Here is a 25,729-nt window from a genome sequence, read left to right as displayed (position 1 = left end):
AAGATCCAGTAAATATTTCAAGGGATAATGATTAAGCAGCTTGAGACCTCACAGCTCAGTAAACCTGAAATCATGAAAAAATCAGTTTGCCTCTGACATCAGGACTTGTAAACAAGAGTCTTCTCTTGTTCTTTCTCCCTCTGTTTTCCTCTCTTTACTCTTGTACATTTCTCTTCTCCTGGGTTACTTTCCTCACCCTTTCTCCTCTTAGGCCTCCTCGACACCTTTCACTGTTTTCTGTTCTGTTCTTCAGCTTCCAGCTTTCCCCTCAAGTAAAACCACAAGTATCAAGTAAACCCACAGTATAATGTATTTCAGAGTGTGTTACAGATGCTGAATCAAGATTTATTGTTCCTTAGCTTAAGAAACAGTATTTTACTATTAGTATTTTACATATTTTTCTTGGACAAAACTAAGGTAAGTACTTTTTGCCTGAGCGTACTTCAGAATTTCCTTGAAAAATGTGGATCAATGAATCACTGTAGAAAAAAGGTTGTCCTAGACCTATTCTAAGAGATTGGGGAGGCTAAGGTTAGAAGTCCTTCCAGAAGGTTTAGATGCATCCATGGATGATGGATTCAGAGGGTTTACGAAGGCCAAGTTGGGATTGCTCATCTCAAATCTGCACCCACAGAGGCCAATGGCAGGATGACACCAGCAACTTTCTGCTCCTACAACATTCCTTAGAAGGCACTGGTCAGGTCCCATCCACTCTCGTGCTCTTACCATAAGTAACCAGGTCCCTCTGTACTTTCTAGGAGGTCACACAGTCATATAACAGGTATATTACATTAAGAGGGCATTTTAAGTTCTGGGATTGCTGCTATCATTCTTGTTCTGACAATCCATATTCTAGATTTTCCATATCTTATCTGTTCAGATGCCCATTTTAGATGCATCTTCCTGATGCTTATCACTGCAAAGAGCAAGGAGAGAAGTAGCAATAGATGAAACTATTCTATTATCTCCCAATACTTTTTTTTTTTTTATTCATGATAGTCACAGAGAGAGAGAGAGAGAGAGAGGCAGAGACACAGGCAGAGGGAGAAGCAGGCTCCATGCACCGGGAGCCTGACGTGGGATTCGATCCCGGGTCTCCAGGATCGCGCCCTGGGCCAAAGGCAGGCGCCAAACCGCTGCGCCACCCAGGGATCCCCCTCCCAATACTTTTGAACAAAGAACAGAAGTGGATGGTCCAGGGTGGACTTTCAGTTTACCTTGACTCCATAATCACAGCTAGACTTTAGGTCATTTGGCTTCGGTAGCTGATTTTGGGAAATAATGAAACACCGTATAGTACTGACGCAGTCTATGGTCTAGCTGATGGCAACTTAAAACATATGGCTACCTTTTATACCTGGAAATTCAACACATGTACAACATGACCTGGAGTACATTCTCTTTTTTTTTTCTTCTCCAAAGATTCATTTTATTGAATTGAGAGAGAGGGTGGAGGGAGGGAGAGGGAGAAAGAGTCCTAAGCAGACTTCACATGGAGCATGGAGCCTGACATGGGGCTTGATGTCATGACCCTGAGATCATGACCTGAACCGAAACCAAGAATTAGATCCTTAGTGACTGTACCACCCAGGCACCCCTGGAGTACATTCTAGAAGGAAAAGAATGACTACGGCAAAAAACCAAACACTTAAGCTCTTAGCAATTCCATATTCATGTTAAAGAAACCATTGGTACTAAACTGCATTATTTTCTGTCTTATGTTCAGATTTAATCTGTCAAAATCCATTTGCTCTCAGTTTAGAGAAATGGCTTATTTTAAATATCTTGTGAAGCTTGGAGTTCTCCCAGAAAGACAGCCCTGTAGACAAATTATTCAATATATACCAAAGATGATGTGTAGGGCAATAAACCAAATGTGAGTTTATTGTTTTATTGTAGAGTTTTTAAAACAAAATAAATATAACGAATGTGACATTTTGCTATAAACTATAGGATATACTTTTTTTTTCTTTAAAAGATTTAATCTCTTTATTGGAGAGAGAGTGAGAGAGCACAAGTGAGGAAGCAGCAGGAGAGCAGGCCCCCTACCAAGTAGGGAGGTTAATTGGGGGGCCCTCTGGGATCATGACCTGAAATGAAGGCAGATGCTTAACCAATCAAGCCACCCATGTGTCCCTACAGGATATACTTCTAAACATGGATATTTTTTAACAGCAAACCCTTATGGCATTTAGGCATTGCTTCGTTTATCCTAACCATGCACAAGTTAGATTTTTAACTCCTACCACCCCTACCAACTGGCCTCCAGAGCTGGTTATTCTCTCTCAGCTCTAGAAAGCAGCCTTAGGCGTGCACATGGCAAATGAAGTGGACATGCAGAAATTGCAAACAGTTATCTGTGTGATATTGGCCAACTTGGATTAGATCATCAGCAGGGTTCCTTTCACTTCTCATATGTGATGATTCTCTTTCTAAACCACCACATTTTGCTAATCCCTGTCATGTCTACAAACCAAACCAAGGACAAGTCACAGCTGATCCTGTCATTTGGCTGAATGGCCAAAATACACTTTTGTTGGTTAAGAAATAAAAATTCAAATGAGAAGACTTTGAAAGCTATTGCGCTGTTATGTTCCAAGCATTTAGTGACTGGGAAAAGACGCTTTTCTGGATAAAACTTTTCTTTCCTTTTGAATCACCTGGATAACAATTTTAATTTCTCATATAAACACAGATATTCACAGGATCACATGGAGTTAAGATTGGGATTCCTAGCACTTGCATTAACAGGCACCCGAAATTGGTTGCATTGATAGCTGTTTGTGAGAGGAAGTAAGGCAGTTAGAGACTTGCCTCAATTGTACCAGCTTGTTGATGTTATATCCTCTGAAGGGATATAATGATGTTAATGGATGTTTTATGGTGGAAAGAATACAGGACAGGGAATTAAAACACACATGCCTCTATCTCTGTGGGCCACTTGGCAAGCCATCCCTCTCTGAACTTCAGTTCTTTTATTTGCAAATGAGGCGCTCCACATTTGCCCTGCTTACCTAACAGGGTTGTTAAGGGTCAAACGATGCACATGAAGCATCCCATAAAATGTAAAGTGGGATAAGTGTAAGAAATGCTGGAGATGTGTCTGGACAAAGCCTTTGGCCAGCATCAAGAGGAAATAAAAAATGCCTAAACTGTTTATCCCCCATTTAGATACAATTTCATGTCTGCTTTCGATTTATTGACATTCAACACTCCACGAAAACACATGGAAACTTCTGTGCCTTGCAATGAAGGTCAGTGCAGGTATATTCTTTCTCCTCTTCCCTAACCTTTCTTCTTTCATAAATATAGGCTGAAACGTGAAAGTGAGGTACCAGCTCTTAACTATATAGCATTCTTGCTTTCTCATTAAAAAAAAAATCAAAACCCTGATCAGCAATAGAAAACAACACGGAGAACGTGATGACAAGAATTTTCAGAAGAGAACCAGCTTATTTAAACTGACAGGAAGAAAAAGCCCTGTGACAAACATTATTATTATTAATATTATTTATTATTAATATTATTTTTAAAGATTGTATTTATTCATGAAAGATGCAGAGAGAGAGAGAGAGAGGCAGAGACATAGGCAGAAGGAGAGCGGGCTCCCTGCAGGGAGCCTGATGCAGGACTCGATCTCAGGACCCCAGGATCATGACCTGAGCCAAAGGCAGACGTTCAACCACTGAGCCACCTGGGTGCCCCATGTGACAAATATTATTAAGAGCATGAATAATTTTCTACTTTCACAAGAAGGACAAAGCATGAACATATAAGCCAAAGTTTAAACCATCTGTCGAGGGAAGAGGCTAGAAGTTCGTTAGAATATCATGATTTTCCACCCACCCGTTTTCTCTTTCTAGCTATTTCTCAGGACACTATCAACCGTAGCAAACCAGAAAGCAAATTCTTTGCTTTTTGCTCTAAGTTTTCAGTTCTAGCTTTCATATTCCTAGAACACATAGTACTCTTCCTCTATGCTCGTGACCCTTAGCTGACTACTAGATCTTTCTTTCTTTCTTTTTTAAAAAATATTTTATTTATTTATTCATGAGAGAGAGAGAGAGAGAGAGAGAGAGAGAGGCAGAGACACAGGCAGAGGGAGAAGCAGGCTCCATGCAGGGAGCCTGATGTGGGACTTGATCCCGGGACTCCAGGATCATGCCCTGGGCTGAAGGCAGGCGCTAAACCACTGAGCCACCCAGGGATCCCCCTACTAGCTCTTTCCTCTCCAGAATGTTCCCTTGGCCCTCCCAGGACAAAAGGGAATCTGCTTGAGTACCCTCAGCTGATATGCACAGGCAAGCATGAAGCCCTTACGTGCTAACACCACATAACACGTTGCAAAGAAGGAGCATCACTGAAAGGTCTAGTTGTTTCTCAATTATTTTTGCCCTGTGACTAACAGGGACCCAGAAATTCAATCCTCCCCCACACCTATTTGTATGCCGTTGAATGAGGGGTTTGAAAAGACTTAATCATCCATGCCCAAGCTGAGGTAAGCTGTCAGCCTGCATAATGCTTTTCATTTGGGGTAGGGTGTGAGAAACAATCTAGTTCCACATATTACCAAATTATTCTTTCAGGTTTTTTTTGTTTGTTTGTTTGTTTTGTTTTGTTTTTTTTTATTCTCACATACAAAACCACTTCTTAGAAGAGTTTTTGGTTATCTTACAGCTAAAGATACTAATTTGATAGTTTCTTGGTATCTCCTAGAATAAACTTTGTTTCACTACCCACAATATATTTCTGTTATTTTAAAAGATTCAGTATTAGGAAGAAAGTTAATAGGTGGAAGGGCAGTGAAGGAAACTTTAATGTTACTTTCAGTAACTCTTCCAAGAGAAACGCAACAGTGAGCAACACACACTCCAATGTACTGGGTAACCTCTTTCTAGATAACTCGTTCTTATAAGTCTTCAGGAGCCAGAGAGTGAAAATGGAGACTGGCTAAGCTGGGCAGAACACAAACATCACTGCCCCTATGCACCCCTCAAAGGCAAGGAGCAAGGCTCTCCTGTTTTGTAGACTGTGTAGCATCTCCACGAAAAGCACAACATAAATGTTTTGACTCTTCTATTTAGTCTCTGAATGATAGATTTGGGGGGAGGGGCACAAGAAGAGAATGAGTGTTTATCCTTTGCATAGAATTTCATTTAACTTGGTATCTAGGCTGTAAAAAAAAAAAAAAAGGTTCATAGAACACTCAAGTTAAAGGAAAACTTAGAAATACTACTTTTCTCATTTTACAGAAAAAGAAATGAAGATTCAGGGAGCCTCATAAGTGCCTGGGAGGTAGAGAAGGGTGGTAGTAATGTGGGGCTCAGGGTTGAAAAGTTTGAGTTTGAGTCCTGTTCTGATATACTTTACTAGTTTTGTGACCTTGGGCACCATAATTTTCTGGGGCTTAGTATTGCCACATAGAAAAATTTGAAAACAGGGATCCCTGGGTGGTGCAGCGGTTTGGCGCCTGCCTTTGGCCTAGGGCGCGATCCTGGAGACCTGGGATCGAATCCCACGTCGGGCTCCCGGTGCATGGAGCCTGCTTCTCCCTCTGCCTATGTCTCTGCCTCTCTCTCTCTCTCTGTGACTATCATAAATAAATAAAAATTTAAAAAAAAGAAAAATTTGAAAACAAATACTTGTTTCGCTTACTTATACAACACTGTTTTGAGGACTGTGATGATTTTAATTTTATGTGTCAACTTGTCTAGTCTATGGTGTCCACCTGTTTGGTCAAACACCAGTCAAGAAGTTGTGGTGAAGGTATTTTTTTTTTTTTAGATGTGATTAACAAATCAGGAGACTGTGAATAAGGCAGACTACCCTCTACAATGTGGTTAGACCTCATCCAGTCAGTTGAAGAATGAAGACAGGTTTTCCAAAGGAGAATTCCATCTTAAGACTGCAACACAGAAATCCTCCCTAAGTTCCCAGTCTGCCTGGCCTGCTCTGTGGATTTTGTGTTCAAGACTACAACATCGACACTCACTTGAATTTTCCAGACTACTATCATGTCCAATGGATCAAACTTGCTGGTTATCACAGTTGTGCCAGCTAATTCCTCAATCTCTCTCTTAGATATATATATGTACAGTGGACCCCGACAACACGGGGCTGAACTGCACGGGTCCACTTCCATGCAGATTTCTTTTTGATATAGCACAGGACTGTAAATGTGTTTTCTCTTCCTTACGATTTTCTTAATGATATTTTCTCTTCTCCAGCTAGCTTTATTGTAAGAATACAATATTAATACATACAGCATACAAAGTATGTATATGTTAAGTGACTGTTTATATTATTGGGAAGGCTTCTGGTCCACGGTAGGCTATTAATGAAGAATTGAGGAGCTGAAAGTCATGTGTGGATTTTTCACTGGCAGGGGTTCAGTGCCCCTAACCTCTATGTTGTTCAAGGACTAGCTGTTTATATAATCTCTTTCTCTCATATGTCATGTATATATGTAAATGTTTATATGTATATAAACATTTAATTTACTTATTTTTATTTAAAAAATTTACTTACTTACTTACTTATTTATTTATTTATTCATGAGAGACACGGAGAGAAAGGCAGAGACAAAGGCAGAGGGAGAAGCAGGCTCCACGCTGGGAACCCAATGCAGCACTTGATCTTGGATCCAGGATCACGCCCTGAACCAAAGGCAGACGCTCAACCGCTGAGCCACCCAGGTGCCCCTCATTCAACAATTTCATAGGAAATAATTTTACTTTTCAAGCAAGACTTTAGAATTCTGGAAGGCACTGACTACCTATGTTTCATTGAACTTCTTCTAATGCCTAACACAGAGCACACGGAAGAATAAGACAGGTTCCTAGCCACGTTCCATCACTTCTAGGCAGCCCAAAGTCAACCTAAAAGCTTTAACCAGCAACAGAATTTTTTTTAACAATAGAAATTCATAGTATACATAGAACATTTTATGATAACAGATCAGCTTTACAGGTTCAGCAACATAATCTTTTCCTAGGTTTAAGCTATCCTTTTTATTAATCCTCTCTTCACTATCCTGAATAGACTGCTGTTTTTTTTTTTTTTAATCTTATTCTTTAAGAAGCCTGCTTGGGACTATACATTAGCTTTGAACTTCACCTTCACAGAAGGATACATTTTCTTAAAGCAAAGTGCTGTACTTTTCTGTGTCACATTTTTTCCCCCTGAGTCTGATGTGCAATCTGCAGTTAATTCAGTGAAGTGATAGTTCCATGTACAAATCAAGGTAGAGTCAGGTTTGTGCAATAAAATGTTAAGCCACTGAGAAGAATTAAAAATGTAGGTTATCCATTAAAAAACACATACAAGAAAGACAAATATCAACTTGTATATGGAATCTAAAACAAAAGCAAAACCAAAAAAAAAAAAAAAAAAGACAAACCACAAAAAAACAAAACACCCCTCATAGATGGATATGGACAACAGACTGGTGGTTGCCAGAGGAGAAGAAATGGGTGAAGGGGGATGCCTTGGTGGCTCAGTGGTAGAGCATCTGCCTTTGGCTTGGGTCGTGATCCCAGGGTCCTGGGATTGAGTCCCACGTCGGGCTCCCTGCAGGGAGCCTGCTTCTTCCTCTGCCTGTGTCTCTGCCCCCTTCTCTCTGTGTTTCACATGAATAAATAAATAATTAAAAAAAAAAACAGAAATGGGTGAAGGTGGCCAAAGGTACAAACTTCCAATTAGAAAATAAATCATGGGAATGTAATGCACAGCATGGTGACTATAATTAGTCACACTGGCATATTTGCATGTGGTATATTTGCTATATGGCATAGTTGTTAAGGGAGTAAATCTTAAAAGTTTTCATCACAAGAAAAAGATTTTTTTTGTAACTATGTATGGTGATGAATGTTAACTAGACTTACTGTGGTGATCATTTCACAGTGTATACAAATATAGAATCATTATGTTTTTCACCTGAAACTAATAGAATATTAAATGTCAATTATATATAAAAAAGTCAATTATACCTCAATAAAAAATACACACATATACATACACACAAACAGGCATAAATACATACATACATACAAATACATGCACAGGCACATCACTATTTCATGTAATCAAAAGTCAAGCATCACAGAAAAGAAGTAAAAAAGTCATAAAAGTGTAAACTTAAGAATGCTATACATTTCATTTAAAATATTTATTTACAAATTAATTTGTTAAAATACCATATCTATATAAATCCACATTTTAGAGATGTGCGGGCTAGATCAAAATAAATGGAAATAAGCCTCCCTCCATTTTCCCCTTATTATCAGCTCTCTAGTTCTTTAAAAACATAATTCATGAAAACCTGAGGGCGAAATAACAGATTGAACACTTAGTGTTTTGGACACTAGAGTATTTATAATTGTATCCAGATTCTATAAACTTCTTCCTTTTCCTGTTGGAAAAAAAATGTTTCCTTTTCTCTAAAGACAATTCTTTTTATTTTTTAAAATGGTTTATTTATTTTAGAGAGCCACATAAGGGAGTGGGGGGAGGGGTGGAGGGGGAGGAAGAAGGAGAGGGAGAAAGAATCTGAAGTAGACTCCGTGTTTAGTACAGAGCTGGATTTGGGGCTAGATCTCACGACCACAAGATCATGACCTGAGCAGAAACCAAGAGTTGGATGCTTAACTGTCTGTGCCACCCAGGTGAACCTCTAAGGACAATTCTAATCATAAATCTACTCTTTGAGAGGGGGTAGATGAACAAAGGATGAATAGAAGTTGCCATGCAGAAAAGAAAATAATGAGTATTATAGGCCAAGAGGACTAGGTGGGTAAAGGCTTTGAAACCCAAGCCATATGGTTTGCTCAGAAAATTCCAAGTAAGGGATGCCTGAGTGGCTCAGCGGTTGAGCATCTGCCTTTGGCTTGGGTCATGATCCTAGAGTCCCAGGATGGAGTCCCACTTTGGGTATCCTGAATAGAGCCTGCTTCTCCCTCTGCCTATGTCTCTGCCTCTCTCTCTCTCTGTGTCTCTCATGAATAAATAAATAAAATCTTAAAAAAAAAAAAGGAAAATTCCAAGTAATTTTGTATGACTGGGGACATCTATAAGGAGGCATGACATGGAGCAGTGATTTCAGGGCTGCTATGTGTTAGTGTGTAGGCTGTGCACTAGTCAACTGCAAAGGGTGCTAATAAAGAGATCATGTGAATGACACTTCCATCATTTGTGCAGTGCGATACTTGCACAACCTTCCCACAATGCTGATTTCAGGGACCTGAGTAGTAAAGTGTGATTGGTGGAGGTATAGAGATGGGTAGGTGTGGATGCTTCTGGGAAATTAGGCAATGAACAAATTCTGAAGGTCACTTGATGCACGGATGAAGAATCAAAGGCCAGTTTTCCTCCAAGTGTGGTCCCAGACCAGCAGCATCAGCATTTAGTGATAACTTGTTAGAACTGCAATTTCTCAGGCCTCACTCCCTAACTACTGAATCAGAAACTGGGGAAGGCCCAGAAATTTGTTTTAGTAAGTCCTCCAGGTGATTCTGATGCTTGCTGAATTTTGAGGGGTAAGGAGTAAAAAATAAAACCAAAAAACAAACAAAAATTTAAGCAAGGGAACAGCATGCTCAGATTTGCAATTTAGAAAGATCACCAATTACGTGGAGGACTTTTTTTTTTTTTTTTAGCAATAGAAAAGATAAATATTTATTCAGAACAAAACTTTTTAACAATCGATTTTACATTCTAAGCCACAAGGAAATAGCAAAACATAAAGCAAAGGAAAAACAAAGACTAAAAAGAAAAGCAGTGTACTGTCTCTTCTACTTTAACTTGGTAACACTTATTGACCCAATGCCCTCTTGCTTGACCTATTTTGCAAGCACATTTTAGAGTTAACAGCTTACTTATGATTCCAGGTTAAAATCACCTTTCTCCTGCGAGTCCGGAAATTGTAGATGAGCTCCAGTTAGAGGCTTCTCTGGGGTTTCTAGCTATTGAGGCTAAGGTGCAAATGTAAACCTCTGGTAGTTCTCCTTATTCAGGAGCACCCCCATTTCTAAGTGGTGGCAATGAACGATGAAGGGTAAGGCCCCAAAGGACTTGGCACTTTAATCCAGATATGACACCCCAGGGAGCAATGAGTGCATCCTAGATTATGTTCCTTTGTCCCTTCCTTATTTCCCAAGTATTCAGAAGCCCTGCTAAATCCCTTTCTGCTTCTCCCTCCAGATGATTTCTTAGCATTCTTCTGGGCTCATCATTCAGGAGGGATCAGACTTTCTGGGCTGACTGGGGTAGAAGAGCAACTGAAGAGCAGAATTTTCTACTGCAGTGGTTCCAGAAGGAAGTACATCACTAAATTATTGATAAGGTGATCTCAACCTCACCTGCTGTGAAGATGGCAAGTCTAGGAACCCTCATGTTTATGACTCAGTTTACCAGGAAGACAGTGCCCCCAACGTATCTCCATTGAGTATCTCATGTGAGTACGAAGCTCAGAGTGATCCTTTACTTAAATTGTCACTTTCTTTGAAAATAGTATTTCTTCATATCAAAAAAAATTCTAATAAGCACTTCAGGGTTTGGAAGAGAAATAGAAAAATTTCTCTCTTAGAGTTAAACAACAGTTTATTGGTACAGGAAAACATTACAAGACACACACTATTATTTGCCAGAGCTATTTTCCTTTATAAAATTTTACCTGAAGTGTACTTTCTGCAATCACACTGGGTAAAGACTAGTGGGGGCACCCATTTATACTAGCTGAAAGTACGCTCATTTGTTGAATTATTTCTCACCCACTCCAACTTCCAATTTCTGCAAGGAAGTCTTCTAAATTTTCAGATTTAAAGTGCCATTGAAACCTGGCTTTGTTCCTTGGACACCTCAATGGCCTCATCAGCTCATCAATCACCATCAACAGAGAAAGGCAAGGATTTATTTCCACCATTATCCCTATACCTAAAGACTGCGACCCAGCAGTTTCAGGAAAAAAAAAAAAAAGCCCCAAAGCCATAATGAAATCATTATTTTCCTTTTAATGAATCTCTGCAGCAAACCTCTTCTGAAAAGTACTTTTGGGGTCAGCATCATCAAGACCACATTACAGAATGGCAGAAAACGGATGACACATGCGGGCCACTCTGAAATGGAGCAGCTCTGCCAAAGGAACAGTGAGAGGAGAGCCAATCCAGCTGTGCTTCCAGAATACTTGCAGGGTGTGCTTTACATATATGCTCCTGGAGGCAGGCTGCTGTGGGGTCCCAGCGCCAGAAAGCAGCAGCAGCTCCGTGATGCTCCCTTTGCCCAATGACAGGTGCTCTTCATGAGCACCACAAACAAGGGCCTTTACCTGAATCCTGCTTGGCTTGTTCGGACAGCAACAATCGTGGAATGATGTGAATGGGCTCAAGTACGTCTGTACTTATCAGGAACTGAGGAGGTGTTTACTGGGCAGAGGGTCCTGCTTTTTACAGCTGTTGGATGTGGTCATTTCCTACAATCACACAGACACATTCTGTTATCAGTATAGAGTCACTCCTGGGTTCTCTCAGGAGGACTATATAAGGCCTTCAAAATGTGATCCTGAATCAGCAGGATCACCTGGGAGCTTACTGGAAATACAGAAGAATCTGAGGTCCCATCTGGGGCCTGCTGAATCGGAATCTGTCCTTACAAGATTCCCAAGGGGTTCATATGCACATTGAAATTTGAGAAGCCCTGACCTAAGGCACAAAAGCATGCCAATAAAACAATCAGCTTCAGAGGCTCTTCTGCAGATTTTTACAGTGGATCTCAGTTTTTAACATTATTCAGAGGTTCTGGGGTGAGTGGGTATAGTTACTAGAAAAAAGCCCCATAGGTGATGCTAACGCGGTCTCCAATTCCTCCCTGACCTCCTGTCCAGCCTGCAGTTGACAGTCATTGCTTTAAACACCTTCACATAATACACTTGAGCTTGACCGTAGAAAGAATGCTGGGTTAGGAGTCAGAAGACCTGACCTTCTCCCTGGGTCTGCATTACTAAATTAATCACATGACCCAAGTAAAGACTGGAGCCACCGTTTCTCCTTGTGTAGCCTGGGGCTACTTGTGACAATTTCATCTACATTACTGGGTTGTAGTGATGATGACATTACATGGTGCATGTGGGAGTGTTCTAGAGGTTATACAATTCCATAGAAATGCCAATATTTTTACACTAACCAAATACATTTTTTTCCCTATGGACTCCAGGGTTTAGGGCAGAATTATTCACTAGTATATATTGTTAGAAGCATTCTTACAACTTCCTCTTAGAAGTTAGCACACTGTTCCCTATGTAGTTGCCACTGAGCTCATTTCTGTGGATGCTGCCGACTGATTTCAGTAAGTCTGGTAGAGATAAATGTCTGGTCCTTTTGGAGAGTCAGCATGCTGGATTGAATAGTGCCCTCCTAAATTCCTGTACATCCAGAACCTCAGAATGTGACCTTATTTGCAGACGTAATTAAGATGGAGTCATATTCAGTTAGAGTGGGTCCTAAATGCGATGACTGTTGTCTTTCTAAAGAGGACTGGAGAGATGCAGAAAAACACACAAAGGGAAGATAGCTATGTGGCAGTGGAGGCAGGAATTAGAGTGATATGGCTCTAAGCCGAGGAATCCTAGAATCGATAACAACCACCAGAAGCTAGGACAAGACAGGGCAGGATTCCTCTGTAGAGCCTCCAGAGGCAGCAAGGGCCCCGCTGACACCTGGATTGCAGACTTCTAGCTTCCAGAGCTGTGGTGGGATATGTTTCTGTTGTTTTGAGCCACCCAGTTTGTGGCATTTTGTTGCAGAAGCCCTGGGAAACCAATAGTCAGGCTGTATTTTTCAATGGAGAAGGTCTAGTCTTTAGTGTTAGAGCTGAGAACACACAGAGCCATTCCACAGATTTCCTTCAAAAGTGGATTTAATGTTATGTGCAAAGGAGTGGAAAATCAAAGAGGTTTGGAACCTTAGTCAGCAGGAAAAACAGTTTAATTGGGAGAAACTAAGTTGTATTTACTGTTGGGAGTAAATAGTAGGATTTGTTAAGTAGGTAATTAACACCTGCATTCTAAGTAGCAGCCACAAGTTAGAACATGTAGGTCCAGAAGCTATGGAAGTCACTTACACCAGCAGGATGTAGGAGAAAGATAAGTAAGGAAATACTACAAAATAACAGATTAACGTGGTAAAGTAGGCAATAAGAAAATTCTCTGATGTTAGGAAATTTATTTTATTTTAAAAGATTTTATTTTTTTACTTGGCAGAGAGTGCAGCAGAGGGAAGGGGGGAAGCAGCCTCCCCTCTGAGCAGGGAGTCTGGATGTGGGGATCGATCCCAGGACTCTGGGATTATGACTTGCGCCAAAGGCAGATGCTCAACTGACTGAGCCAAGGATTCATTCCTGATATTAGGGAATTTACAAATTCAGTTTTAGGACATTTTCTGTAGTGTTGGTTTATAAGTTAAAAGTGTTGTCTAGATAAACCAATTTTTTACATAAAAAGCACTAGTAAGTGTATCTCTGTCTCTCTGTAAGTGGGTCCTTCCAAAACAGCTACCTACATACAGCACCTTCTGAAAATGACTTACGTATTTACGTTTTACTTATTTATTTAAAGTAAACTCTACCCCTAATATGGGTAATGTGGGGCTTGAACTCATGACCCTGAGAGCAACAGCCTCATGCTCTACTGGCTGAGCCAGTGAAGGGCCCATGTACAGCTCTTTTGCATAGCATTTTTCAAACTGTGAGAAACAACCCCTTTGTGGATCATAAATCAGTTCTGAGTCATAACCAGCATTTTAAAAAAGATTTATGTATTTGAGAAAGAGATTATGAGACCACTAGCAGGAAGGGCAGAGGGAAAGTAACAAGCAGATGGAGGTGAGTGAGACGTGGGGCTTGATCCCATGACCCTGAAGTCATGCCCTGAGCTGAAACCAAGAGTCTGCAGCTCCATCGATGTGCCACCTAGGTGCCCCATAACCAGCATCAGAGAATATCAGGGAGGTGAGTAATGTTTTGTCAAGTGTTTATTGAACTGTAATTCCTACTCCTAAATAATGGTAACAATAGTCATTAAATTATACTTATTTTATTTCAATGACTTATATAAAGGTAACATGATGCTAATGTTTCCCAAGCTGAGTTTCAGATAATTTCTATCAATGAGAGAGAAGGAAGCCTACTCTCCCCCAAGGACAAACTCTTAGCCTTTCAATATTACTCTGACTTAGGACTTTGACAACTTATCTACCTTTATATCGCTTCTGTGGCATATTCATATAGACCCTTTCTTAGTTCTGACATTTAGATTTCTGATTTTTTATTCACTACTTTTTGTGCTTGTTATTTGGGTTTTAAATGGATCCAAGGAGTTTACTTCATGATATTTTCTAGGATAAAGCTGGAATGAGAAATTGTCATTAATAACGAGCAAATCTATTTTGCAAACCTCTTATAAAATTCATATGGTTATATACTTTTGTTGCAAGGAAGTGTCATATATTAAACCCTGCCTGGTTATTATTGCCATTTTAGGACTTTTACATTTATTTAATTTATTTTTTAAAAGATTTTATTTATTTATTTGACAGAGAAAGAGAGCACGAGCGGCAGGGAGGGGCAGAGAGAGAGGGAGAAGCAGACTCCCTGCTGAGCAGGGAACTGACTTAACCTGGGCTTAATCCCAGGATCATGACGTGAGCAGAAGGCAGATGCTTAACCGACTGAGCCACCCAGGTGCCTCAGGACTTTTAAAAAATTAACCTCTGAATTAAATAATTCAAAACTGAATAGAAGTTGACATTATTGATATAGACCATTGTCTGATATTGGTTTCTAAATATCGTGTGGATTTTTCAGTGAGATGATTTGTCTCAAAATAAAAGACTGGATTTTTGATTACATACATGTTTACCCCATAAGAGTTATGTATGACCTAAATAATTAATATTAAAATAATTGATGCCATCATTTTAAACTAGTCTTAGCTTATAGGTCATGTTTTAGATTCAAATCCCAGTCTGTCACTCATACAACTGTGAGGCATCTACTTTTCGGGTAATAGAGCTGATAAGATCAAGATTAGAGCTTAAATATACACAGCATCCAGTAGGTGCTTATTTAACAGTGGTTAATGTTTCTGTACATATTCAACAAATAGTTTTCACAGACGAAGACTTATGTCTACAATGATTCCTGGTTAGCAATGTAAAATTCAACTGCCCAGATATTTAGTCTACATACAAAAATATACCGATTGTATTACGAAAAGTGTTCAGATCTGTTTCATATATAGCCTTAACATTCTCATGTCTGAATTTCTTACTTTTTAGGTAGAAGTCTGCCAGTTGTTGACTTATATATAGTCACCCTGTCAAAGCCTCTGGCCATGCCTGCTTTCCTACAGCTGGTAAAATATTCACCAGCTGTGAAGGGAGGTAGAGGATCAGGTCTGAAGGCTACCACACATCTTTCCTTCTCATGGCAGGAAGGAATGTCTGTTCAGAAGCATATGTTCTGTGTTTTGAATCAGGCTCAGTTTAAGCGCTATGTTTTCTAAAATAATCTTTCTTGATCTCCATATTGAGAATCACTTCCTTCTTCAGTTTTCAAAATGGGTTTTTTGGAGACTTGGGGTTCTGTGGATATGCCATAGGGGAAACTCCATAGGGGGCCACCGTGGAAAGGAGAGTTAGTGGACAGGACAATGGGAAACCCATCCCTGCTACAAATCAGGTGGCGCTGTCCTTCCATGTGGTGCTGAAGACACATAAACATGTGAAGAGGTGGACATTTTTCATAGAAGCACTTTCATTTCATGGTATAGCATATGTACACATACAAACACATGCCTGCATATACATAAACAGCTGTCTCTCTCGTTTGGAGACAAGAATACTGATAAACATTGCCTCCTGTGTTTGAGGACATGCTGGAAAAGACCTATGTCTTTTCCACACTATTTACTCACAAATAAATGGCTATTTTATTAGTGGCCACAGCTGTTGTTTGCAGAGTTGGTTATTGAACACAGCTTTGTCTTCTACACTTCTAGGTCTTCTAAGTGCCAGGTCAGTTTTATATATGCCAAAAAGCTAAAATTTGACCTTCCCAAACAGGCAGAGGGCATAACTAAACACATTATATTAAGCTAACACATAAAACTGCAATCCAGTGAGGCCTGGCTGTCACCAACCAGTGGTACCACATTAACTGGCCTGTAAGAGGCTGAGAGGTTTTGGCTCTGGGAGAAACAGAATCATTGGTTTTCTCATAGTATCAGGGTATTATTTTATGGTTTTAGATCATTTAGATAAACATAATAAAGTATATAAAATTCATTTTGTCACATTATTTACAAATTGGTTCAGAATTTCTTAAAAAGCATTTTCTAGGATTTTGTTCAGGTCTGAATACTCAACCCAAAGAAGGCCCATTGAATATGTGTGTTATCTCATCAAATTTTTATTTATGCAAATACAAATCCAACAAATACCATCTGTGGCCCTTAGAGTTTCTAAATCTTATTTCCTAAGACATTAAGCTGAGTAAAACAAATTCTAAGCTTTCTATATAAATAAAAGAGTTAACATAATAATAATAATAAAAAAAACTCAGTGTCGTTCCCACAGCCCCATTCTCTCATTGCATAAATAGTAGGTTTTTGCTTCTGAAAATCTGAGCAGACAAGAGAACAAAGCACAGGCAAATGATGGCTTAGCACTGCTGCAGAAGACACAACTTTTATGCTGCTTGATCTTTTTGCTTTAAAGTTCTCATCCTAATGATATGGTTGGGAGATTGTCAGGTACCACATATTTGGCAGAAAAACAAAGAACACCAAAATTCACAATAGAAATGGGCTGAAAAGAACTAATTTGCTCTCTGCAAAACCATGACTAGGTAGGTTGAAAATGAGAACATAATTGGCCCATTGCATATTGGCATTCCAGGTTAGTCTGGGAGATGTTGTGGGACAAGTTTTATTTATTCTGGGCTCCCTTCAGCCTGCTTCTTCTTCTACCCTCTCTCTGTACCTTTCACATCCATGCCTTTCCCTCCCCTTGCCTTGTAGGGCCAAGTTCTCAGCCTCTGGGGGGCTGCTCGGGGGTCTCCATCAAAGCACATCCTGCTGCTGCCCCCTCCTTCCACCGTCTCCATTCTCTATAGAAATACTGTCCAGTAGCCTTTACCTCTGGCTCATGTTCTACCAAATTGATGCCACTATGAGAGCTGGCTTGTATCCTGACCCAAATGAGTATAACCTCATCTGTAGAATTTCAGGCAATAGAGATATTTTTGATCTGTAGAACTTTTTAAGTTATACACCCACTGTACCTTATTACAAGGCTAATATTATTGGTGAAATGTGCTCTGGTACCAGGAATCATCATTCTTTCAAAAATATTTACCACTTAAATGAATGGTAAGTAATATTTTTTTTTCTCACCTAATCTCAACCTCACTAGCAGAATAAAAATTCTGCTTGAACTGAACCTAAATACTTGGTTCTTTCACGTGGCGTACACTTGTCAATTAAGGATATTTTAGATAGAGTTGACCTATTGATTAGTTCTCAGGCTTTTGACTTTGGAATTTATTCTTTGTTTTTAATAAAATGACCATATACTCACTTAAGGGTAGTATAAATAAATTCCTTCTTATTTACATTGGTTTTTGGCTTTCTTTTTTATCTGAACATTTTAATAAGGGTGATATCTCACTTATTAATGACTGCTTTTAGCCAACTGATTATAGTGTTTACTCTCTTCCACTGAAAGTATATTTGGTGCTAAATTCAACCTTTTGATTCTTGGTTTCTCTTAGCCATAGATGAGTTTATTTCATTTTATTCACTCTCTAAACAGACGATTTCTCAATTTCAGTAATCATTGAAAAAGTCTCAGAAGGAAATTTTTCCTTCTTAGCTTAATGATTTATTGCTCTTTATGTCTAGAAGATTCCTTTATAATGAACAACCTTTTATATTGAACTAACCTTCTACAAAAGCACATGGGAGTGAAAGTGATTTCAAATTAATCCCTAATATAAACAAATTAATATAAGTTCTTTGCAAGGTATTTTTTGGGGGGGGGGGAGGTTTCACAAAATTTCAAAATGTCATGGATTCTTTCCATAGATTTCCTGATTTAGAAATTGTTTCCTGAAACCAGTTATACCATTTCCAACTTCCTAGGTGATATTTCCACCTACATATTCATTGGTTCCTCTAGTCTTACAGTTGAAAAAGGAAGCTTATGATGTCACCTTCCATCTGAACTTCCTGCCACAAATCCCTCTTGATTTTTCTATACATACAGTCTTTATTTCATTTTTCTGGCCTTGGAGTTAAAGTTTTTTCCCCCAGTTCTGTATGTCTGTATCAATGTTCATATACAAGTCTTCTTCCTCAAGCTCCACATTCAAATCCCTAACTTCTATTCATTCATCCTATAAGACCTATTTTCCTTTTTTTAAAAAAAGATTTTATTTATTTATTCATATAAGAGAGAGAGAGAGACAGAGACAGAGAGAGACAGAGAGAGACAGAGGGAGACAGAGGGAGAAGGGAGAAGCAGGCTCCATACAGGGAACCTGATGTGGGACTCAATCCCAGGTCTCCAGGATCACACCCTGGGCTGAAGGCGGCGCTAAACTGCTGAGCCACCCAGGCTACTCAAGACCTACTTTCCAATCCATCTCTTCTTTTCCCTTCTCTGGCCCTTAACTTTTCATTCCTAAACAACTATGTTAACCTTTCAATTTCAACTACCTTTCTGTCTGGGGATGAAATGAATGTGAGGGAAGAGAGTATTCAGAGTGGAAGATGCTTTCCTTGCCCTTACCAGTTGCAGTCTGCCAGTAAATCTTTCTTATGATATATATATATATTTTAGATTTTTATTTATGAGAGAGAGAGAGGGAGATAGAGAGAGGCAGAGACACAGGTAAAGGGAGAAGCAGGCTCCATACAGGGAACCTGATGTGGGACTTGATCCCCGTCTCCAGGATCATGCCCTGGGCCGAAGGCGGTGCCAAACTGCTGAGCCACCCGGGCTGCCCTTTCCTATGATCTTATCGATTAGTCATTTGTCTCATCTCCCCACTCTGGATTACAACTTCTCAATGGTCAGGACAGATTTGAGGGAGACATTTTCTTTAGAGCTCTAAACATAATGCTTATACTTAAGTGCTTAATAAATAAAAATTAATCAGTAATTTTTTCTAATCAATAGTATTCATGAATTTATTTTTAATATTTAGTAGTACATATTGGCTATAGTAGTACATAATTGGCTATATTTTCCTTTTTTTTAAGTTTTTAAATTTTTTAAAATTTATTTATGATAGTCACACAGAGAGAGAGAGAGAGAGAGGCAGAGACACAGGCAGAGGGAGAAGCAGGCTCCATGTACCGGGAGCCCGACGTGGGACTCGATCCCGGGTCTCCAGGATTGCACCTTGGGCCAAAGGCAGGCGCTAAACCGCTGCACCACCCAGGGATCCCTTGGCTATATTTTCAATGCAATATGCACGTTCCTCATTAACTTGTTTTCAATACTCTTATCTCCCCATAGATGAAACTATCTTGTTTGGATCACTGGGTGCCTTAATCACTTTTACATCATTCAATTGCACTTTCAGGTAGGCAAGTTCTTTTACTTTACCTCCAAATTCCACATTGAAACAAAAACAAGGCAAAATAAACCATTGCATCCCAACAACCCAACTGAGAACTCTTTCTCCTAAAGCTATCAAGGTTTTTCAATTATACATGGTTGTTGCTAGGAAGTTTAGAAGGTTTAAACAGAATCCAAAGTGCTTTAATTAATGGAACCCAAGCAAAAGAGGAGTGATATTCCCACTCCCTGCAAGGTTTTCTTCTCTCCTAAACTTCATTTTCCATCCTTTTATTCCTTCTGAACTCCTTCTCTTAGACAAAACTTAGAAAGTTTATCAAAGTACAATCCCAACTCCAACCAACTGACATGGTATAGGAGAGAATTTAAATGATTAACCATTCATGAAATTTTTTAGGGAATCAAAAATTCTGAGGAATCAAAGTAACATCTGAGTGCCCCATAAGAGACCAGAAGGTCTGATCTTATTAGACCAGGTGTGATTTCTGGGAGCTCCAGACTGGATGAGGAGCTCCTGAGGCCCACTCTCAGATGTCAAGCATGATGAGCATCTTAGCTCCTGGCTTCTGAGTTGGGAGTGCCTTGTGGGATGGGCCATTCTCTTACCTATCCTTGGAATGCAAGTGTTCAGTCATGGTCTGTTGAGTCGAGATGAGAGTAATGAAAGGCCCCAGGGACCTTGCACCCAGCCTGGTGTTTGCCTCCCCCAAACGCAGTGGATTGATGCAGGATCCTAAAAAGTAGCTTGGTATTCCTATAAGGGACAGTAGAGATGCTGTGCTTGAGTTGTTTCATAAATAGCTGGATACATATGATTTTTTTCCTTTTAAAATGTAATATCCCAAAGGGAAGATTCTGTCCATATCCAAGACATTTCAAATAATAATAATTGCTGTCATTCTTAAAATAAAGGATAGAAATCTATGACGTGAGGCTCATTCCCACCAGTAGGTGTCGCTGTTCCATCATGCTCTCCAGCAAATTCCTTTAGGTTTCCCCTGGAAATATAGATGTTACATAAAAGCTATCTTTTCTTTAAAAAATGGTATACTCTAAAGAGAAGATATAAAATGACTTCTCTTTTTATTTATATTCACTGTAATTCTGAATTTGGCCTTGCTTTTCAGCACTGGTTGCCAATAATGCTGGAGAGCATTTTCAAGATAAACCCCCTTTTCACTCTTTGGTACTTAGATTAGCATTGTTGCTAGGCTTCGCCTCACTTGAATCAGTGGTGCATTTCTGAGCAAAATAGCAATAACTAAGTTTCTAGGTACGTGAGGCTGCTCAAAAGGTCAGACTCTTTCTCCTAATCATTTATTCCCTTGCCTATAAAACCAGGCCCTGGGTTGAGCATTCCCTGGAGTTGCCTCAGGTGTTAATTATTAAGAGATGGGTTAGGAAGCATAACAGTTAAGTATGTAGCCTTTGACTCCAGATATCTGGGTCCAAATCCTAGCTCTGTTTCTTGCTACTGGATTGATTTTCTTCTAGCTCCTTATTCCTTTTGTGCTTCAGTTTCCCCATATTGAAATAACGGTAGGACTAATACTACATGATAAAGTTGTTCTAAAGAATAAATACATCTAAAGTGGTTGGAACACTGCATGGCATGTGATTTGTTATATAAATATCTTTTGTGTATTTAACACATATCTTTTAGAATATATTTCATGTATGTGAAAAATAAAAGCTAGTTCCCATGTTGGCACTGCTGAACTAAGTCGACAAGGTTCCTGAAGGACACGTGTGCACCTTCTTTGTGGTTTGTCTCTCACAAGGTATGGATGTTAGGACAATAAAACTAAATATTGTGGAGGTGTTCCCTGAACTTAGTTATTTCAACCGCTCCGTGCATTTTCATAAGGAAAGAGCCACTAGACGACCTTCCATCCGTCACAACCCAGGAAGCTCCTTTCCATGTGGAGTTGGGTTTCATGGTTTTGTTACAAACATAACTTGAAAAATGGAATAGTGAGTGATATAATTAGAGACCCACGGGTCAATGGGTAAATATCCCACGATGAAGATGCACAAAAGTTTTAATGAAGATATCCCAATTTTCCAATCAAGTTTTGACGAGGGACGTCAACCACATGGAGGGAGATGGTTAATAGTGACCACTAAAGATCTACATGCATCAACTCATGTCAGTGTCTCAAACACATTTTAAGTAGGTAGTTTACAGAGGGGAAGAGGAAAGACACAATGGTTAAAGACCATGCACAGTGCTAAATATCTGATATTCATTATTCATGTTGCCCTCACCACCACACGGTCGGCTGAATCGATTGTTGTCCTGATTTTATACCAACTGGGAAACTGAGGTACAGTAAGGTGCCCATAGCTGATAAGTGGCAGAGCCAGGGTTTGAACCCAGCCAGTCTGGCTCCAGAGACAACTCTACTAAAGAGGGAAATAGCCCATCCCATTGAGCTGACACTTGAAACTGAAGACTGCCATGACTGCCTAGAACACCCCTGGGTAAGGAGAAGGGTTCTGCTCTATTGTGACCATTGATGCCTCAGTACATGTGCCCAAAAATGAATCGCTTGGTTCCTCAACCCTCTTGTCTGTTAAACACTATTTCCAGGTGAAACACTTTGAGTGATGTGTGCCTGTGTATGCGTGTATGTATGAGTGTGTGCACCTGTGTCTGAGTGAGTGTGTGTACTTTTGTGTGTGTGTTTAGAGGGAATTAAGCTGGTTTGGTTTTAGGGTAAAGGCCATAACACAGATCACGGACAATGTTCACCCAAGGGCAAATAAATAAATCCTGGGTGCAAATCCCAAATCTATCTGTTCTTTTTGTTAGTGTCACTGGGAAGAGAAGGCTGGCTTTGAATCCACAAGAGTCACTGAGAAGACCCTGAAATGGGGCTGAAATCGGGATGGAGGCTGTTGTCAGAGTTTGTGCTCAATAGAGACATTATAATGCTCTAAATGGGAAAATGAATTCTCCAAGTGAATATGCACACAATGCAGAAAACTGCTACTGATTCTATGTAGAGTTTAATTCTTTTTCAGAGAAGCCTTGAGAACAGAATAAACACATTATACTTGGTTGGTGTATTCAAGAAGTCTCCTCTATAGGAAATGACTTTAGAATGATTATTTTCCCTTTCCTTTGCCAGCACCTGACAATGCACGATAAAAAGCTAGAGTAGGGCATCCACGTCCAGTCCCTGAGGATCTTTTTGTTACACACCGAACCAGAGCCCGAGGCAAAATCAAATTTCTGTAGTCAGAAAACATTTTAAACTTTCTTTTATGCCCCTGCCCTGAGCTTTTTTTTTTTTTTTAATAAACACTGTTCGCATACTAAATAGTGATCCATACCCAGCAACTTCTCTAAACCTGGAATAGTTCTGCTTTTTGGTCTCTCCTCTTCTACTGAAACTGTTGTCTCAGGGGTCACTGATCCTACTTGTCCCAGAATTCACTGTCACTTTACAGCTCTTATCTTTCATGACCTTTTGGTAGGATTTTACTCTACTGACCATTTCCTCTTCTTGAAACCTTGTCTCCCCTTGGCTTCCATGATGTTATGGCACTCTTCATTTTCCTCTTTCCTCCCTGGCTACTTCTCAGTCTCTGTTGTCTTTGTCCTTTGTGTAGCCCTTCAGTGGTGGTGTTCTTTTCTCTCCTCTCTCCATCTCTCCCCTCTTCTCAACATCTCTTCCAGGGGTTCTGAATACCATCTGTACGTTGGTAGTTCTCCAATCTATATGTCCAGGGTAGATGATCCAGCTACTACTGCCATGACCACTGAAGATTTATTGAGGCATTTTTTTCATCTGTTTCTCCCAATTTTCTATGAAGTAGGTTATATTATTACCCCAGCTTCTGATGAAGAAATAGGTTTAATAACCTATTGCCTGAACTCACACAGCTAATAAGTGACTTGAACCTAGGTTTTCTCTGACTCAAAGCCCGTATTGTTATGGACTCTGCTGCCAACAGTCACAATGACAAATGAAATCTCTGTTCTTAGTTTCAGGTGTGTTAACCCAATTGACAACTATTTCCCCTGTGATCTCCTATGGGTACTTTTTACCTAACACACCTCAAACTGAATTCATCTCTCCTCTGTCACTCAGAGCTATTCCTCTTCTGTGTGCCATGGCACAGTGCAAGCCCCCACCATCTACAAGTGATGCCAGCATCCTTGATCTCTCTCTTTCTCCTTTCTTGCCCAATCAGCCCTCAAAGCCAAATACCTCTCATATCTATCCACCCTTTTGCCACCCACTGAATGTGGGCCATCATCATAACTTTTTAAAAAAATATTTTATTTATTCATGAGAAACACAGAGAGAGACACAGGCAGAGGGACAGGCAGGCTCCATGCAGGGACCCCGACGTGGGACTCGATCCTGGGAATCCGGGATCACGCCTGGAGCCAAAGGCAGACGCTCAACCGCTGAGCCACCCAGGTGTCCCCATCATCATATCTTGCCCAGATTAATGCCTCAATCTTGGAACTGTCTTTCCTGCCCAGTCCTGCTCCTTCCGAGGGTATTATATACTGTAACCAATCAGTTTTCTGAAGTGCAGAGTCCATCCTCCCTCTGCCCTCACTGAAGGGCTCAATTCCCAACGTGGATTGCAGGCACTGTGTGATTCTGCACCCTGCCTCACTCTCCAGGGTTTCCCTCCTCTCCTGCCCCTTTTGCCGCTCACCCTGGTATCTCGCACCCTATGCTCTAGAATTCCTCTCATTCCCTCTCTGTGCCATGTCCTCTCTGGTCTATGAATTTGTGCACATGCTGGTCCCTTTGCCCAGAACATTCTTCTACTTCTCCACCAAGTAACTCCTCTCTGCATTTGCTTTGTAGCTTAGATCACATGTTCTTTGGCTCTGCATATCCCTTGAGACTAGGCTGGGTGCTGCTCCCTCATATGCTCATGGCACTCTGAGCCTTTCCTATTAGAACACTTACCACACTGAGCTGCACGTACTCATTTGCTGTCTTGCTCATTAGTCCCTAAGCTTTTCAAGGACAGTGGCCACAACCATGCCCATTTTTATATCCTTCTATCCCCACTTCCTGGTATGTGGCCAATGGCTTAATAAATATCGGTTGACTCACTGTCTGTCTGGCTAAACCTGGAGTTTCAACCTTCCTGAAACTGTCCAAGAAATGGCCAGGAAGAAATACAGCAAATTGTCGTTCCACTGGTATCGCCACATGTATCAAGCCCAAGTCTGGCTCAACCCCTGATTCAAGGATATCTTTTTGCTGTGTGGATCCCCTGGGTCAGGAAGTATTTACAAGCCAGGTGCAACTCTATAGTAGGGGCATATAGCAGGGGCATCATCCTTTGGAGGGTATCCCTTACAAAGCATACTAATCTAAAAAAGTATAGAGATGTCTGAGATACTGTGACTCAGCCCCTCTGTTCCTGCTGTTCTGCAGCTGTTGCCTTTGTATAAGCCTCATCATCCATGACCTGAGCCACTGTGGCACCTCCCTATTCGTCCTGCCTACTGACTCCCCCCTTTCCCTGGCTGCTCTCCATCCTGCTACTTTGGGGGAACTTCCTGAAACACCAAACTAATCATTGTTGTTTCAACATCTTTGTTGGTTTCTCATTGCCAAGAGATAATGTTGAAGTACCTTCGCAAGACTGTAATTTCACCCTAAACCCATTTTTTTCCATGCCTCACTATACTTATTTTCCTATAATATGCTATGAGCTCTTGGAGAGAAGAAACTATGCTTCATTTATCAATCTAGTCCATTCATCATCCACCAATCAATTCACCAAGTAATGGAGCATCACTATGTGCCAGGCACTAGAAAAAAACTATTGAGAAAAATCAGACATGATTCTTGTTCTCAAGTCGTGAGATAGTCAATAGTAAAAATAATCAATAAATGAGCTTATTTATAAATAAAAATATTCTATTAAGGAAAGGCTGAGGTTTTTATAACAAAGAAGACTGATCTAGACTGGGGATTAGGGATGCTTCTCTGAGGAAGTGATGGTTCATATGAAGGATAAGGAGGAGTTACATAGATGTAGAATGGGGAGAAAAGTTTATATTCCTTCACCTTGACAAAGTTTTCCCTCATTGGATGGCACAGAAGGGG

At 40.2% G+C, this 25,729-nt stretch overlaps 1 protein-coding gene and 1 long non-coding RNA gene across 3 annotated transcripts in view; one reads left to right on the top strand and one right to left on the bottom strand.

Annotated features, from left to right (window-relative positions):
- Nucleotides 1-7,664, top strand: part of LOC112678611 (uncharacterized) — a 33,711-nt gene extending 26,047 nt beyond the window's left edge. Inside the window, exons 4-5 of the long non-coding RNA XR_003147704.3 lie at nucleotides 3,172-3,254; nucleotides 5,785-7,664. This is a non-coding gene — a long non-coding RNA (uncharacterized LOC112678611). The remainder of the gene's footprint in view (nucleotides 1-3,171; nucleotides 3,255-5,784) is intronic.
- The window catches only part of KCNB2 (potassium voltage-gated channel subfamily B member 2), a 390,553-nt gene that overhangs the window by 3,977 nt on the left and 360,847 nt on the right, over nucleotides 1-25,729 (bottom strand). The window lies entirely within an intron of this gene.

Source organism: Canis lupus, chromosome 29 (genome assembly GCF_003254725.2).
Source record: "Canis lupus dingo isolate Sandy chromosome 29, ASM325472v2, whole genome shotgun sequence".
In the NCBI taxonomy this organism is placed as follows: domain Eukaryota; kingdom Metazoa; phylum Chordata; class Mammalia; order Carnivora; family Canidae; genus Canis; species Canis lupus.
Note: the sequence above shows the minus strand (reverse complement) of the source record. Positions and strands in the feature narration are given on the sequence as shown.